The sequence below is a fragment of the Narcine bancroftii genome, chromosome 7, assembly GCF_036971445.1.
Source record: "Narcine bancroftii isolate sNarBan1 chromosome 7, sNarBan1.hap1, whole genome shotgun sequence".
Taxonomy (NCBI): domain Eukaryota; kingdom Metazoa; phylum Chordata; class Chondrichthyes; order Torpediniformes; family Narcinidae; genus Narcine; species Narcine bancroftii.
In genome coordinates, this window is record NC_091475.1 from 193,753,201 (window position 1) to 193,772,533 (window position 19,333).

Sequence of the window (19,333 nt, forward strand, 5' to 3'; positions counted from 1 at the left end):
CTTAAACTCAATCCCCTGACTAATGAAGGCCAGCATGCCATAAGGCAGTAGTTCCCAACCTTTTACTTTCCACTCACATACCACTTTAAGTATTCCCTATGCCATAAGTGTTCTGTGACTAGTAAGGGATTGCTTAAGGTGGTGTGTGAGTAGGAAGGGAAGGGTGAGAATCACTGCTCTAGACCCAATTATTACTGATATATTTTGCTTGAGAAAAATTGTCACTGGCCCATTTCCTCTGGAGTTATGAAACTGCACATAATGAATCAATTTGGAATGATTAAAACAGTGGCTTTCAAACTTTTTCTTTCCACCCACATACCATCTTAAGCAATCCCTTATTAATCACAAAAAAACTTATGGCATAGGGAATACTTAAAGTGGTATGTGAGTGGAAAGTAAAAGGTTGGGAACCACTGCCATAAGACTTTTTAACTACCCTTGACTATTGATAGGATGGAGTGAAATAGAACACAGAATGGGTACAGCACAGAGGAGGCCTGATGCACCATCAATAACTTCAAAAAACTGGAAGTTGTGGGAAGGGGGCTGTGGAACTGTTACCTTTATTCAGGAGTCTATGGGTGGAGCCACAGGTACTGTCAGCCAATGAGTGTGTCCTGACAGATAAATATAGTCAGTGGTTCACCACAGAGTCATTGGTCGATTATGTTCCTGCCAGCTTTCTACTAGAATAACTCATTAGTACCACTCCCTGCTCTTCACTGGGCCCTTTCCTGTAACCTGTGTAACAGCACTGATTTACCACAGCTTGCAAACAAATAAAAAATGCACTCAGTTCTTTCAGCACACATGAAGTTGACTTCCTTTTTATTATTCACTGGACCCAAACACCACCCGGCTAAACACGTCGGACCTTCTCATTGGCTCACTGCCACATGGGTGATCCTGGCATTCTCGCCCTCCTCCTGCCGATGAAGATAAGTATGTGACCGCGGCAGGCCCCCCCCCCCCCCCAAACTCCAAGCCTTGCAAGGAGGCAACTGAATGGAACTGTCCCACTACATAATGGTCGGAGGACTGACAGTTCAGACCGACTTTGTATGATAGTGCAGGACAGGTGATGGACAGTCCAACTGGCAAGATGCGACTGGTCCTCTGACCTTGGCTCCGATGCAGAACACAGACCGTGGAAATACACTGGCTTCAACTTGTTGATGGAAACCGTGTCAGCTTGTCCATTTCTGTCTATCACAAAAGTCTTCAGGAGGCGTCGAAAGACCTGAAAAAGACCATCATAAATGGGCTGAAGTGGTTTGCAAACAGCATCATGCCAGAGGAACACATGAGTACAGCGTTGTAAATCATTCAGCACATACACTGCCTTCCATGTAGAAGTCGGTTGGTGTCATCTCTGTTTTCCCGAAGATGATCAACATAACTAGCCGGGTCATAGAGTGTTGTGCTTGGACTTGGATACACAAACTCATCTGGCAAGGTTAACTCTGCCGCTGAGCATTCAAGATCTGTCTTAACAGCAGTACACACTCCAAGGAGAACCATGGGCAAAAATTTACTCCATGTAGATGCATTACCACTTGCTGTTAATGTTGCCTTCAATTGTCGATGGAAACACTCAACAAAGCCGTTGGCCTGCAGACGGTAAACCGTAGTGTGAATATGGGTAGTGACCAGACGATCAGTGAGAGCTTGGAGCAACTTGAACTGAGATCCTTGATCAGCTGTAATAGTGATCAGAACGCCGAAAAATGGAATGCAACAATCCATGAAAGCCTTAGTGGGCGTCTCTGCAGAGATGTCAGTGATAGGAATTGGCTCCTGCCACCTGGTAGTTGAGTCTTCACACATGAGCAGATAAGTATATCACTGAGATGGCGGAAGTGGACCAACCAAGTCTAGTTTCAGATGCTGGAAATCGGAATCCAGAGCAACATAATCTCCCATCTTAGATTTCATGTGTCTGGAGATTTTAGGGTGTTGACACAGCAAGCAGGTCCTTCCCCATAATCCAACATCCTGTTTAAAATGAGGCCGGGTAAAATGTTCTGTATCTAATTTGATTGATGCTCTTCTACCAGGATGTGATAGATTGTGAAGAGACTCAAAAATTTCACACCTCATAGCCGCCGGCACAAAAGGCCTTCCCAAGGAAAATTCTCAACTAACTTTTCACCCAAATCATCCAGGGTCACATCTTGAAGACAGAAACTGGAGTTGATCCAGTGATGCTGGATGAGATTGGGATCGGTGTGGTGTGTCAAAGCCATTGGTGGTGAAATTGGTGGCAATAATTGTATGTAAGGTGTCAATCTTGCACTTTGAGCATTATAAACCATGTTGGTGCATTATTAGTAAAAAAGGGGGAATCTTTAGTTTGACTTCCCTAACTGCCCCTGTAAGGGCTTTATCCACATCATTATCCATTTTAAATTAAAAGGTGCAATGAACTCACGGGGTCACCACTTGTAATGGCACTGATTTACCACAGCTTACAAACAAACAAAGAATGCACTCACTCGTTTCTGTCAGCGCACCATGAAGTCGATTTTCTTTTTATTATTCACTAGACACAACGTTGCATTCTTCAACTCCTCAAACACCATGAGGCTAAACTCCTGTGACCTTCTCATTGCCTCGCATGTGATCCTGACACTCTCTCTCCTCCTCCTGATGAAGGTAAGTATGTGACCACGACACCTTCTCCAAAACACACACATGCAGACACTCACACAATAAACTGTGACTTCTTATCTTTGACCCATTTCTTCTTGGGAACAACCTCTCTCTATGTAGAGTCCAAAACCCTCAAATTTACATCAAATCTCCCTCAGCCTCTGTAAAGAAAATTGTCCCTGCCCTCAAATTCATCCCCATAATTGTTAGTCAATCCTTGACCCCAGGAACAATTCTTGACAATATTTACATAACCCTAGAAGAAGCAAAAATACAATTTTGGAAAAGCTTAGCTGGTCAAACCGTGTACTTTATTTCTTTCTTTGGCTTGGCTTTGCAGACGAAGATTTATGGAGGGGTAATGTCCATGTCAGCTGCAGACTCGTTTGTGGCTGACAAGTCCGATGCGGGACGGGCAGACACGGTTGCAGCGGTTGCAAGGGAAAATTGGTTGGTTGGGGTTGGGTGTTGGGTTTTTCCTCCTTTGTCTTTTGACAGTGAGGTGGGCTCTGCGGTCTTCTTCAAAGGAGGTTGCTGCCCGCCGAACTGTGAGGTGCCAAGATGCACGGTTTGAGGTGATATCAGCCCACTGGCGATAGTCAATGTGGCAGGCACCAAGAGCTTTCTTTAGGCAGTCCTTGTACCTCTTCTTTGGTGCACCTCTGTCTCGGTGGCCAGTGGAGAGCTCGCCATATAACACGATCTTGGGAAGGTGATGGTCCTCCATTCTGGAGACGAGACCTACCCAATGCAGTTGGATCTTCAGCAGCGTGGATTCGATGCTGTCGGCCTCTGCCATCTCGAGTACTTCGATGTTGGAGATGAAGTCGCTCCAATGAATTTTGAGGATGGAGCGGAGACAATGCTGGTGGAAGCGTTCTAGGAGCCGTAGGTGATGCCGGTAGAGGGCCCATGATTCGGAGCCGAACAGGAGTGTACAATGGCGTGTACTTTATACAGCAAAGATAAAGATGCATAACCCAGTGTTTCAGGCTTGACCCCTTCATCACGGTCCAGTATCAGCAAAATATAGGCCAAGCACCTAAACAAAATGAGGGGTGGGATGGAGGGGCCAAGGGAGAGCCATGGTCCCAAAGCAGGAGGTAATAGGTTGATAAGGGATCTCTTTTTTAAGATCTCTCCCACGTCTTCTGGCTTTATAATTAGCCAACTACTCTGATCATCAAGAAAACCAATGCGGTCTCTTATAATCATTTTGCTCTTAATCTACATGTAGAACCCTTAGGAATTTCCTTCACATTGTCTGCAAACTCAACCTCGTGTCTACTTTAGCCTTCCTGATTGCCTTCCTAAGTGTTTTTTTGCATTTTTTGAATATTTCATTTGTGATTTTCCAAACTTTAACTCAGTTATCAATTTTATTGATGTTAATGTTGACATCACCATTGAATATAGTTTACAATGATCAGTTCTATACAAGGTTTTCTGCAGAGTTCAAGCTTTTTCTATCCCCTTCCCTCCTCTCCCTTACCGTCTCCATATTTAACACTTAACCAACCACAGTTACACACAACATTCAAGATGTTCACAACAAAAACCTATCGGGGATTTATGGATTTGTCATGTCACCGCAGCAATGCTCTTTCTTTTGACTTTTCCTGGTGGGATGGGATGGCCCCCCCTACCCCCTTCCCCGGTTTTTCTTGCACTTTTTATACTCCTCAAGTACCCCATTTATTATTCCATGTTGCCTATACCTGCTATACACTTCTCTCTTCTTCTTAATCAGATTCCTAACCTAAGGTTCCCTATGCCTGGGTATTTTGCCTTTAATCTTGACAGGAACATACAAACTTCGTACTCAAAATATTACTTTGGAGATCTTCCGCTTTCTGTTTAAAAAGGGCTCCAGGTGTAGGCCCAGCAAATATTTGTTAAAAGTTTGACGTCAGTGGTGGGTAAACTAATGGAAAGTATTCTTAGGGATAATGTGTATAAGTACCTAGTGGAGCAGGGATTAATCAGGGACACTCAACATGGGCTTGTGAGGTGAAGGTCATGCTTAATGAATCTAGTTGAATTTTTTGAGAAGGTGACCAGAAAGGTTGATGAGGGTAGAGCAGTAGATGTAGTCTATCTTAACACATCCCTTCTAGAATACATCTTCCCAATCCATGCTTTCTAGATCCTTTCTCATTTCCTCAAAATTGGCCTTTCTCCAGTTTAGAATCTCAACTCAAGGACCAGACCTATCCTGATCCATAATTAACTTAAAATTAATCCATTATGATTAATGGACTCAAAATTATACAATATTGTCCTGTCTGATTCCCTAATGCACACTCTCTAGTTAATATCTCCATATATGTATTTAGAAAACTTTGCTGAACACATTTGACAAAGTCCAAGACATACAGCCCTTTTACTCTTTGGGTGTCCCAGACAATATGTGTATACTATCACAACTTTATGTTTCCTGCAGCTGTCTGCCATCTCTCTCTCTCTACAAATTTGCTCCTCCAATTCTCATTGATTATTGGGTGGTCTATAATACAACCCCTTGAGTGTGGTCATACCTTTCCCATTCCTCAGTTACACCCATATAGCCTCAGTAGTCGAGTCCTCTGGTCTGGCCTGTCTGAGCATAGCTATGATATTATCCCTGATGAGCAACACCACTCCTCCCCTTTCATCCCTCCCACTCTATCGCGTCTGAAATGATGGAAATCTGGAACATTGAGTTTCCAGTCCTGCCCCTCCTGCAACCGTTTCGCTAATGGCCACAATGTGATAATTCCACATGCCAATACACAATTTAAGCACATCTGTCTTCCCTACAACACTCCTTGCATTGAAATAGATGCACCTGAGAACTTTTCCACCATGTACAACCCTTTGATTTCTGACTTTACATGCAGTCTTCACATCATCTTTTTCTTCCTCCACTCAACTCTCTGGTCTGACACTATGGTTCTCATTCCCTTCCCCCCCCCTCCCCCCACCCCCACCCCAGGGAGCAACACTAGCAAACCTTCAAACCTTCCCACAAGGATATTAATCACCCATCCAGTTCAGATGCAAACTGTCCCATCGGAACAGGTCAAGAACCTAGTGCTCCAGAAACCTGAAGCCCTCCCTCCTGCACCATGCTTTTAGCCACGTATTAATCTGCACTAGCCTCCTATTTCTAACCTAATCCAGGTTAAAATTCCCAAGATGCACTAGCATATCTCCTTGATAGAATATTGGCCCTCTTCAGTTCAGATACAACCTCTCCCTTTTGTACAGATTCCCTTTTCCCACAAGTTCCACGACCCTAAATCCCTGCTCCTGGATCTGCTCCTGAGCCATGTATTTATCTGTCTTTTTTTTCTATTCTTAACCTGACTAGCTTGTGACCCCAGCATAAAACTATCAAATCCTTGCCCACTGAATTTTGAACCATTTCAGAACCATGTGGAAATTATAGCATTAAATTAAAATTTATAGATTTAAATTAAATGTAGACCTATAGCATGGTAACAGGCACATCTAGCCGAGGACCCTGTTCTACCCAATTAACCTAAATAGTGGAAAGAAACTGGAGCCCCCGGAGGAAACCCACGCAGACATGGAGGGAATGTAAAATCTCCTTCCAGGCAGGGCCGAATTCAAACCTGGGTTGCAGGTGCTATAACAGCATTGTGCTAACTGCAACGCTAATCCTGCCACTCCTAACCCTGTCGCTAACCATGGCGCCCCATGGAAAGAACCATTCAGCCTATTTATCAGATGACAGCTTTATGCAAGAGCAGTTCATCTTGTCTCAATCCTCTTTCCTCACCCCAGAATCTTGCAACATAATTTCCTTTGAAGCAACTACTGAGTTCCATTTCCGACACTAGGTTTGCCACACCCTATTGCTTCCTTTAATCCTTTCCTTCTCTTCTCAACCTGATCATTATCAGGGTCGCTTTGCAAAGTAGTGGATTCATATGCTACAAAATAAAACAAACAATTTTGTTTTTAAGCAAATTAGAACTTTAATCATCTTCCCACTATTATCTGGATATTTTGAACAAGGCAGCAACCATGGATGAAGGATATAAACAGCACCATGAGGCTGCAAACCTCCATTACAGATCTGCATAATGTGTGGCAGCCAAGTCTAATCAAACAGTAAGGCCTTGCTAGTGGCCATGCAAACCTGATCACTATCATTACATCTCCCTTTCTTAAAACAAAAGTAGCTTACTTATAAGTAACATGTTTTCTTTGTATAACGCTGCAATTTTAACTTGAACACCAATAACTTACATTTTCATTATTATCAACATAGTTAACGTTTTTTAAACTTGTTTTGTGTGTTCACATTTACATATATTAAAACTTGAAGAGCGAATAAGATCACTACTTCATTCTATAACAGGAGTCTTTAAATTTGCTCAATGAGTCTCTTAGGAAGATTCACGTGTCTTGACAATCTCCGGATTGATTGTCCTTGAATCCGAGTTGTTGCCTTAGACGGTATCTTCTCAGCTGTGCATTCAGGTTGTTCAACAGTATCCGTCTTTCCACCTACAGTAGCTGGTCCCATTTGAAGGTCTCGACGATTTCTTCGTGGGACAGCACCTTCATCTGTCTGAATGGTGTATGATCTTGGTTGGACTTCACTAAGGACAGTTCCCTTCTGAGTCCATAACCTTGTTTTGTCGTTTAGCTTTACTTGGTCACCAGTGTAGATTTCCAGTGGTTTTTTTTTGTCTGTCAAAGTAATACTTTTGCTTTTCTTTCTATTGTTCTTTGAATTTCTTCACTTTCTCCCCCTTTTGTTTTTTGGAGGTTCTCCTGAATGGGTAGGTTTGATCTTAGCGTATATCCCATATCGAGTTGTGCTGGTGACATTCCACACTCAAGCAGCATTGTGCGGTATACTAGCATGCTCTGGTAGAAGTCTGTTCCACTGTCTTTTGCCTTGTTTATCAGTCTTTTCACTGTCTGTACTGATTTTTCCATGAGACCATTGGATTAAGGAAAATGAGGACTTGACGTGGTGTGTACAGTCCCACTCTTTGGCAAGCTGTCAGAACTTTAAATTGCAAAATTAGGGTCCATTGTCTGTGAAGATCTCGCTTGCCATGCCAGGTCTGAAGAGTATGGCTTTCATATCTGTTATTACAGCATCTGCAGTGGTGGTGTTCAGTTTACACACCCACCTACCTTCTGGTAAGGTCGTATGGTGCTGGGTGTGGCTTTAGTGGTTCTGTAGGATTGATATTTCTGGCATATTGTACAGTTTGACACTTGATTTGTGATATCATTGTTGATTCTTGGCCAGTACCTCACCTCTCATGCTCTTTTCTTACACTTTTCAATTCCGAGATGTCCTCCATGGATCCTCTTTTGCATCTCTTTTCTCAGACTCTTTGGGATAAGGATTTTGCTTCCTTTATAGATGATGTCTTCAACCACTGATAGTTCCACCCTGCAGTTCCAGTACTCTGAAACATCAGGTGAGCAGTCCTGCTTCATGTTGGGCCATCCATCCAAGATGTTTCTTAGTTTTCTCAGTGTTTTATCTTTGTTTGTCTCTGATTTTATGAGTTCCATTTTTGCATCTGATAGGGGCAGTGCACTTGTGATCATGTGCATGAAGGCATTCACGTCTTCATCCATTTTAGTGTTTGCGGGCTCTCTCGTGTCATCAGCACTAGACAACGTGTCTGCTGTGTACATTAGTTTACCCGGAACGTATGCCACATACAGTGTATAGCATTGCAGCCTAATCATCATTCTTTGTATTCTCAGTGGACATTCACTTAATAGCTTTTGGAATAATGCAATCAGGAGCTTATGGTCAGTCTCTACACTGATTTCCTGCCCTGACACAAACTGATGAAATCTTTCACAGGCGTATGTGATGCTGAGCAGCTCCTTTTCAATTTGAGCGTATCACGTCTCCGCGTCAGTCATTGAGCATGATACATATGTAATGGGTTGCCAGTCATCATATTTTTGCAGAAGAACTGCACCGAGCCCACTATGTGATGTGTTTGATGATATCTTGATGGGTCTCTCTGGGTCATAAAACCTCAGAACTGGTTCCTCTGTGAGCAGTTTCTTTAGTTCCCTCCATGACTTGGCGCTTGTGATTCCACTCCCATTCAATGTTCTTTTCTGTTAGTCTTCTCAATGTAGTCATCTTTTCTGAGAGGTTGGATATGAATTTACCCATATAGTTGACCATTCCATTAAACCTCTGTACGTCCTTTTTGCATTGTGGCCTTGGCATGTTCCCAATAGCAGACACCTTTCTGGGATCTGGTCTGATGCCCTCATTGCCTATAATATCTCCTACAAATGTTAGTTCTGTCACCCCGAGCTGGCATTTCTCTCTATTCAGCTTCAGGTTTGCTTTCCTTGTTCCTTCCAGCACTTTCCTTAATCTCTCATCATGCTCCATTCTCGTGGTTCCCCAGACTATGATGTCATCCATTGAGGTATCAACTCCATCCAGGTGTCATAGACCATGTGGATAGTTTTGTGATACACTTCAGGAGCTGAGGCAATTCCGAATGGTCACCTTAGGAATCTGTATCTGTCAAATGGAGTATTGAACATGCACAGTCTTGAACTTGCTTCATCCAATTTTTACTGCTAAAATCCTGATGATGCATCTAACTTGCTGAAGAACTTTGCATTTGAAACTGTGACATGATTTCTTCATGTGTCGGAAGCTTAAAGTGATCTCTCTTTATTGCTCTGTTTAGATCTCTTGGATCCAGGCAAATTCTAAGCTTTCCATTCTTTTTGTCCACAATAACGAGTGAACTCATCCACTCTATTACCTCATCTATCTTCTGAATCATGTTCAGGCTTTTCATCCTGTCCAACTCTGCTTTTAGTTGCTTTTGAAGCGCAAATAGAATTTTTCTACATGGATGAATTATCGGTGGCACATGTTTATCCATTCTGATCGTGTGTTCTCCTGGAAGATTGCCTAGACCCTGAAATAGGTCATTGTACTCCTTCATGAGGTCATCATAAACTGTATTTCCTTTGCTTTCCACAATGAGGACTCTTTTTACCAGGTTCAGTTTCTCACAGGCTGTTAAACCTAGTATGGCCTGTACATCCTTTGGTACCACGATGAATGCTAGCACGTGCTTTTTGTCCTTGCGTTTCACTTTGACCATGCATTCTCCTTGCCCTGGTATATCAGTACCTGAATATCCCGTCACCTTCACTTTTGTTCCATAAATCTTTGGTCTCGGTCTAATCTTCTTAAAATCACTCTCTGATATTACATTAATTTGTGCTCCAGTATCCAATTTTGTATATGTCATTCACTTTTAATCTTAAAATCCAGTCTCTGTTTTCTTTCTTGTTTTCAGTTACAAATTCCACATAGAATTCCTCTATCTCCCTTTCATCTAGTGCATGAACCTTGCTTTGTGGCACTTGACTCCTACAGCAACGGGCATAATGGTTGCTTTTGTTGCACGTATAGCATGTTTTACCATATGCTGGACACTTTTTGGTAGGTGTTGTGTACCGCATCGACGACATGGCTTTTGATTATCCCTTTCATTTTTGTTCGCTGACCACGCCTCTCTTTCCACTTTGACCCGCTTTTTGTTAAACGGTTTATGTCTGTTCTTGCTAACTGCATCCATGTTGCAGCTAGTTTCACTGAACAGCTCTTTTGCCTGCAATTTTACAGTTTCTGTAGTTCTACGGAGTTCTATGGCATTTTCCAGGTCTAGATTTTGCTTTCCCTTAGACTATTATCTGGAATACCACACACAAGTCTGTCTTTTATCAGTGAGTCGGTCAGTCCACCAAATTCACACGTTTTGCTTCTGTTTCTCAATTCAGTCACATACTGATCAATACTTTATTCTGTTTTCTGTATAAATGTGAAAAATCTGTGCCTCTCAAACACCACATTATTTTTAGGTATGCAGTATGCATCAAACAATTCCATTATTTTTTTCCAGTTTCATTTTGTCTCCTTCAGCAGCAAATGTGAAGTTATTGTACTTGTCCAGGGTTTCATCATGTGAGAAAACTGACGCTTTCACTTAATCACTTTTCTTGTCAGCTCCAACTACCACTAAGTACAATCCAAAATGCTGTTTAAATCTGTTCCAATTTTCAGACGCATTATCTGTCAGCTGAAGTTTTGCTGGTGGATGTAATCCTTCCATTTTTCACTGTGTTAGCTTCTCTTCACTGATCAGTTGCTGACTTTAGATTTTTCCTTTTAAAATATTTCCTTATTTCCTTCATCCCACTTCTGACACCATGTTTCATCTTGTATTCGTATGTGTGAGTTCTTAAGACAACACTTTTTTAAAAATGTTATTTATAGATGTTGTAAAATGCATACAAAGCAATTTACATAAAAAAGCCCCTGCTACCCACTCCCCCTCCCTCCTCCCACCCCACCTTCTACATCTCTCCTCCCCAAGTTGGAACAAAATACATATTTTGGGTAGTTATCGGCTACTGTGTAGTGTGCCAGCTCTTTACATCGTTAAAAAAAACATTTATCTTATATCTAAACCCATATATAACAAAAAAAGATAATTATTTTGTAAATTATAAGTTATATTCTCTAAGTAAATACATGATTTTAGTTCATTATGCCATCTTTGTATATTCAATTCTACATCATTCTTCCACGTAACAGCACTACACATTTTAGCTACTGCTAAACCCAAATGTATAAATGCAATTTGGGATTTATCCAATCGTAAGCTGGTTGTTAATGTAGTAGTGTAACTCAATAAATACAATAACAGATCAAGTAATAGTTCAATCTTGAACAAGTCTTCTAAAAACTTAATAATTTTTTCCCCAAAAAGATTTAACTTTTTCACATGTCCATACTGAATGTAAGAAAGTACCTGCCTGTGTACCACATCGAAAACACAAATCAGAATAACTAAAACTGTGTTTTTTCAGCTTCTCAGGAGTTAAGTATTACTGATGTCAAAAGTTATAATTAACCAAACTATATCTCACATTAATTAATTTCGTTACACTATCTTCACACATATTTGACCATTCCTCCTGAGATATTATAATAGATAAATCGTTCTCCCATTTGTCCTTCATTTTATATGCATTAACCTTAACCATCTTTTCCTGTAATAACGCATACATTTCAGAAATGAACCCTTTCTTCCCCTTATCAACAATTAATATCTCAAATTTAGTTTGTCCAGGTTAACCCAAATCCCGTCCAAAACTTTCTGACAGTAAAGCCCGAACATGATAATAAGCAAATAAAGAGCTTGATAATATATCAAATTTTTCTCTAAGTCTGGCAAAAGAAAGAAACATACAAACTTCAAAACAGTCCTCCACCTTTCAGTTCCCAATCTTTCAAATAGGGGTTATTAAATGAAAAGAGAATTATTTTATTTTGATATAATGGTGTCTTAGCTGAAGTTTTACTTTTAGTTCCTATAATTTGATCCATTTTATACCAAGTATCCATTAAATGTCTCAATACTGGCAATTTATACTTTTTCAAAAGAGAAGGATTCCATTTGTATATAAAATGATGTATTTATACTCAAAAATCTGAGCCAACTCCACTTTAGCCCATATTGGAGATTGGTCCCTATTAAACATCCTATTAATTAATTTTAATTGTGCAGCTTAATAGTAATTCTGAAAATTTGGTAATTGAAGTCTACCTTACTCGTATCTCCATGTCAACTTCTGCAGAGAAACTCTCGACAATTTACTTCTCCATAAAAACAGTTGCACTGCCATATTTAGTTCCTTAAAAAAGTTTTTGGGTACAGAACACGGAATAGATTGCAAAATATATTGAATATGAGGAAATATATTCATTTTAATACAATTTACTCTCCCAATCAAATTTAAAGGCAAATCAAATTTAATCTTATTTAATAATGGTACACAATTTAACATATACAAATTCTTATAATCTCTATCTACTCTTACACCTAAATATTTAATTTCATTAGACCATCTAAACTTTGTAAACTGTTTATAATCTGAATAATCCTCATCTGATATTGGTAATATCTCACTTTTATCCCAATTAACTTTGTAACCAGAAACTCCTCCATATTGATTCAACAAAGTTGTAATGAACCTAAAGAATTTCTAGGGTGTGATAAGTATATCAACACATCATCTGCAAACAGATTAGTTTTATATTCTGCTCACCTACTTTAAAGATTAAACAGGTTAGGACTTTATTCCTTGGAACAAAGAAGAATAAGGGGAGATTTGATAGAGGTTTAGAAAAATATGAGTATATACTCACAGAGTAAATGTAAGTAGACTCTTTCCACTGGGATTAGGAGCGATAAATACGAGAGGACTTGGCTTTCGGGTGAAAGGTTGAGGGGGAACTTCTTCACTCAGAGAGTGGTGGGAGTGTGGAACGAGCTGCCATCTGATGCAGTGGGTACGGACTCAATCTTGAGTTTTAAGAATAAATTGGATAGATACATGGATGGGAGAGGTCTGGAGGGTTATGGAATGGCAACAGATTATTTTAAAAAAAATGAGTTGTAGAGGATGGATTACCCTCAGATCTGGCATAGACTCATTGGCCTGATTGTCTCCTTCTATTTCATAGAAAGTGATGATTTGTTACTGATGTTCGTTGAAAGATAAGTTTTGTGTACAGTTCCCATTCTTTTGATATGGTAGCTTGGGATATTTTCTATCCAACCAAGAGAGCAGACTTGATTTGGTTTACATTGAAAATTCATCAACTCTGAACCTCTGAGCATATTCAGCACTCGAGGGTCATGTCAACAGTACCAAGTGTCTCGAGTCTGACGTAGAGGTGAGATTGCGCTCGAGTGAGGTACAGTTCATGCATTTTGTTCTTTTGTAAATATCTTGTTCAGTCAAAACAATTCCACACGTTAGTACTATGCAAGGCAATATTTTATCTTCTGCAGGTATCTCTCGTGGCACTTGGTCCCCTGACTAATGTGGCGATGGCTTATAAAATGGACCCAGCATTTCCTGCAAATCTGAAATGTCTGTATATTATGGGAGGAAACATGGAAGGTACACCAGTCCAATCTCTTGATAAATTAGTACCGAATATTACAGGGTATGATTAAAGGCGTGTGTCACATATAAATTATTAATGTGTAAATTACAATCAACCTCGCCACATTTTGGAAATGATACTTTACTAGGCAGGAGTAAAACACAAGTCTGCAGAAATGGTGATGGAAGTAAAAACCCAATGCTGGAGACAGGTCAAATAGTATACTGAGAGAGGTGGCTAGTAGAAACCAATGTTATTGCCATCTGGTTGGCATTAACATCGACCTCCAGTTTCTGCTAGCCTACTCCCTGTCCTTCTCTTCACATTCCCTCTGTCTGCTTTCCTCCAGCTCTCCACCCCTTCCCTCTCTGTTCACACAGCCAATCCCCTCTCCCTTATTCACCTATTATCTCCTGCCTGTGGGCCTGTGCTCCAACCCACCAGTTTGTTCGGGCGCCTGTCTACATTTTGTCATACCTTGATGAAGAGCTCAAGTCAGAAATTTTGGTTTTGTATCTTTGCTACATGAAATATGTAGTCCTGCTGAGTTTCTCCAGCATTGTGTTTTTGCTTTAGGCAGTTTGTTTAAACAAAACTGTATTCTATTGAGATTTACCAAAATTATTTTTAAAATATTGTACATTAATAACCATTTTCCTTGGTGTTTGTTGGGTGGCTTTTGTCAGTCCTCTTTGAACAACTTTAATTTTTGTAGAATTAATATTTTCAACAAAAATAAATTATGGATATGTTTCTCCTTGCCCAGGAGAGAAAATGGTGCATTTCTGAATGCAATGAACATTCCTCAAGACTGAAACATTAAATTGCGCACAAACTAATCTGAGTTGGGGTGAGTGAGGTGTTTAGTGAATCCTTTTTATTGTTGATAGGCATGTTGTGTCACCTCAGATGATGGTTAAAATCAGCCATACCTCATACTTTAGTTGTTTAAACAACTCTCATCAATGAGGTTGGCCTTACGGAGAGCAGGGTAAGGTAAAAGTTTGATTTGCGGCGAATCAACAAGTTGTCATCATGGGGATGTTTGTTGAATTGCCGTTCCTTGTATATTCCAAGGCCAGAGCAATATATTTAAAGGAAACACTTGGGCCAAGGGCTTCCTTTTCATGTAAAGTCAATCTACCAAATGAAACGTGCAGAGGAAAAAGTTCTCACAGTTGTACATTTTATTACTTTATCCTTGTCAAAGTGGGGGATCTTAATGCTGGCCTTTAGGACACTTGCCGCTTATGCATCATGTCTGTCTTGATGCTTTGGTGTGGTGATACTGTTACGAGCCCAGAGGACCCCAAAACCCAGCAGCAATAAAAATACACCAAGACAATGATTACTTGAACAAAAGTTGCTTTTAATTTTCTTTAAGCATATTCTTTAACTTATTATTATTATTAACTTAACCCCCTTCTAATTCTAAGTGCATGTGTATGCAGTGTGTATATGTTCAGGAAAGTTCTCTGTTTCATTGTCCAATTATTCATTTTTCACTTCTCCATGTTCTCCGGTATCAGGCAATTCTCATACTGTGCACAGAATTTAACATTTATAATTTTGACCAGGCTCTAGTGCTTAAAGTTAAGTAGTTAATAGGTTTAAAGTTAAACCTCAGGAAGGTTCTTGGTAGTTTCAGAGAGAAATTTGTTGCTTGTTGGACACACACACGCACACACACACTCACACACACACACACACACACACACGCACACACGCACGCACGCACGCACGCACGCACACACGCGCACACGCACGCACGCACACACACACACACACACACACACACACACACTGATTTCATCCAATCAGTCACTTCTGTGTCTTGCTGAAGAAACTTGCCCTATCATGGCTTTCCCAAATGATAACCTCATCTTCCAGGTCACCACAGAGTTCCTCTTGATTCCCTTATTTCAGGAGAAATACTCTAGCTAGCCATTTCATCTTGTAAAGACTACAAGGGTTTTGAACAGGCTGAACTCAGAACCGATCTTCAAAATGGGGTTTTCAACAAGCCTGCCAGCTTGCTATGTTGTAGCCTCAAAAGCTACTGTAGAACTCTCCCTCTCCCTCTCCAAAAGAGAAATCATATGTCTGTCTTGGTGCTTGGATGTGGTGATACTGTTACGAGCCCAGAGGACCCCAAAACCCAGCAGCAATAGAAATTTACCAAGATTTCTTACAGGGCTCCAAACTCAATCTTTGAAAGATGTTATCAGTATCTGAGCCTGGACATGATCCACATTATGTTCCATTTACATCTCCTTTTGAAGCCCTCTCCAAAACTGTTCCATTGTCTCTGCAAAGTCACTGGTGACACAATGCCTCACTTCAGCAAACCTCTTACATTTTAAATGAGATGTCTTTTGTGAAGTGTTACTCTGTTTGTGAAGTGTAACCTAAACTGCACCCCCACAATCTCTCTCTTTTAAAGACATATTTTACCCATAACTATTCTAACATATCCTGTAACAATGGACCCAGATGTTTGGCAACCTTGTCTCTAATTTGTTTGGTTGGGATCAGTCTCATAAGCACCCATGGGGTTTGCCCCATTGATTTAGGTGAGATTGCCAGATAGAGATGTTGAGTGATTTTTGCGTCATTAAGTTGATAGCTCCAATGAATGGTGATACTTTTCTTTTCCCCATGTTTGGGATGCAACAGTTGTACGTCAAAGTGCCTTGTTTTGAAATGTGAAGAACTGTGCCTAGACAAACGACTACATGGAAGAGCATAAGGAATAGGCCATGTGACTCCTTCACCATTGAATAAAACCATATACCTCTCTGCCCTACCTCCAACCCTTATCTTCATGTCAGCTGCTCCCTTCCTACCCTGAAGTGTATCAGCTGCAGTCGTGAATGAACCAGAGTAACCTCAGGCCCTGGGATATGAAATTTCAAATCATCATCACCAACCTGAAAATATATGTGCTTGCTCGTCTCGAGAAGCAGTACCAGAAAGAAGCCATTTCCGCCCCTCTCGCCCGCTTTACCTTTCATCTGGGTGTCAGTGCCACTTTCCCGCATTAACCCCCAAACCCTGCAAAAACTCCAAAACCCTAGCCCTCTCTTTTTCTGATTTATAGTGATTTTTTTAAACCTAACTTGATCAATTTAAAGATACAGGCCCTTCTGGCCTGGGAGTCTATGTTGTCCAAATGACCCATGTGATCCACTAGCCCCACATGTCAGAGGAAACACACACTGACACAGAGAGAATGTACAAACTCCTTGCGTCAGTGGCGGTTTTGAATCCGGGTCACAGGCACTGTGCCAAACATTATGCTAATCGTTGGGTAGAAAAGTGAAAAAAAATTCACCATCTCTGTGAAGTCAAAAATATTTTTCCACTCGGTCTTGGGTCTCTTAATTTGAGATTCTGACCTTGACATCTCCGTGCAGATGATTCGGGTGGGGGTGGAGGGAATATCATCCCATCAAGCCGTATAAAATTTTCTGTGTTTTAAAGAGACCACTTCTCATTCGTTTAAACTCTGAAGAGTATAGATCCAGTTTGCTTAACATCATCTTGTGGGACAAACTCCTATATTCCAGCAATAAATCTCATGGACAACCTTGATCTTAAAAGGCTGACTGCTTAGATTCTCCATCTAAAACCAGTAACTTTTCAAGCCTCTTTCCTTTTAAGCTCTCTAAGAATTGAGTTTCCACCAGTCTCCTAGACACTGTCCACTGCTCAGCTTTGGATTGACTGAAGTAGTTTCTTAGTAGCTAAATAATGATTGACAGTTCACCGAATCCCAGAAAATAAATTCCAATTATTCAAATATAGATGTAATTTTCAGTCTTGCCTTGCATTTAAATAAGAGCAAGAAATGAACCAAGTTAACCCATACTGTAGTATGACCAAAGGTAGTTGCTTTTATTGGTACGGACAACTAGGATTCCTGGAAGTCTTTTCCAGTCACATTCATGAAGGTTTTGCTTTATTTTCAGCCATGGGGAACGTGACCATTTGTGGGGAGTTTAACTTTACCAGACCCGGAGGCTGCTTCCATCGTCTTGAATCAGTTTGTGTGTCCAACCCACATAGCAACGTGGGAGTATACACTACGCCTTAGTTTGTCTCTGGGTAAGATGGGTCTGGATATTGTGGTGGGGGAGTGGGCATGTTGAGAGTCTCTCTTGTGATTGGTGATGCCCTTGGGACTCAAATTCAATTACAAAGTGGTGGCAGTGTGGATAAATATGTGGCTACCCATTCTGTGGTCCCGTTATGGGCTCCTTGACACTGGAGAGACTGGATGCAGACTGGGAGATTTTCGTTGAGCACCTTTGCTGTCCACTGCAACAACAGGGACCTTCCAGTGGCCAACCATTTTAATTCCACACACAAACGTTGCCAAAATGAGGCCACATGCAAATTGGAGGAACAACACCCAATATTCTGCCAAGCCACCCTCCAACCAGATGGCATAAACTTTGATTTTTCCATTTTCTGTTAAACCCATCCCCCAAGTCTCTCCTTCCCAATCCTCGTTTCCTCCAGTTCTTGACCCTTCCCTCTTCTCTCTCCATTCAGATCAATTCCCTCCTCTTGTCAGCTTTTCCCTTTGAGCTCTCCCACCTATGACCCTTTGCCAATTAGCCTGTACTCCTCTTTTCTTCTCCCCTCCAACATTTTTGTTCACGCACTTGCCTGCTTTTTTTTCTCACAACTTGACAGGCTCAAGCCCAAAACATTGTCTACGCTTTACTTTCTGTGTATTGCACTACAATCAGCATCTGTAGACTTTCCTGTTTAACAAAATTCACAAGCAGATTTTGTTTTCCTTTTATAACTGAAAGATGGTTCGTAATTTACCTCTATCGTAAGGTCTTTCCTCTCAAGGTGTCAGTATATCTGGGAGGAAGTTATTTATTTCATGAGTGAAACTGAACTTAGCTGATGGATATTGTCGAGTGAGTATGTTCCACCCCACTTGCCTTTGTGATAGCCACGAACCCATGTTTCTTTCCAGTGAATAGCTGAAAATTCTTCTCCTGTTTCAGGAATTCTTCCATGAATGGGTAAATCAATGCACTGAAAAGACTCGCTTCATGAAGGGCATTACAAGAAACAGTGCAAAGGGCAAAACCGTCACACAAAATGGTGCAGAATCGTCCTTCAACTCCTGTGATTCTTATCCAATGGTAGCTGCAATCGATGAGAGTGTTGTTACAGAATATATCTGGTGTGGTGTAAGTGTGGAGTTGCAGGGATCACTGACCAGGGGCACGATGGTCATGGATACAAAAAACCTCTTGGGAAAGCAAAACCAAGTCCATGTTATGAACAAATGTGATATTGAGAAATTTAAGCAACTCATGATGGCTGCTGTGAAATAGCCAGTGACTACAACAAATAGAGGTCAAATATATAGATTGTGAGTTTATCAGAATGTTACCACCCAGATTTGAATTGATCTTGTGAAGAATTAACATATCATATAAAATTTCTAAAAATAATTTGGATTTCTAATGGTACAAAAAGTTAATTTTACAAATTCAAGTATACAAAAATTGTTTGAGTTGATATTTAATTTAAAAGTCATCAAGAATTTCTTAGGGTGGACCACAAACTTGGTTATTTAATTCGCCATCTCAATACCCAACTTCATGTTCAATTATCAGCTGGTGTGGAGGGGCTGGAAAAGCAAAATAA

The 19,333-nt window shown here is 40.7% G+C and overlaps 1 pseudogene; it reads left to right on the plus strand.

Annotated features, from left to right (window-relative positions):
- Positions 1-10,902: 10,902 nt before the first annotated feature.
- On the plus strand, positions 10,903-19,017 carry LOC138740074 (nucleoside hydrolase-like; annotated as a pseudogene).
- Positions 19,018-19,333: the final 316 nt, after the last annotated feature.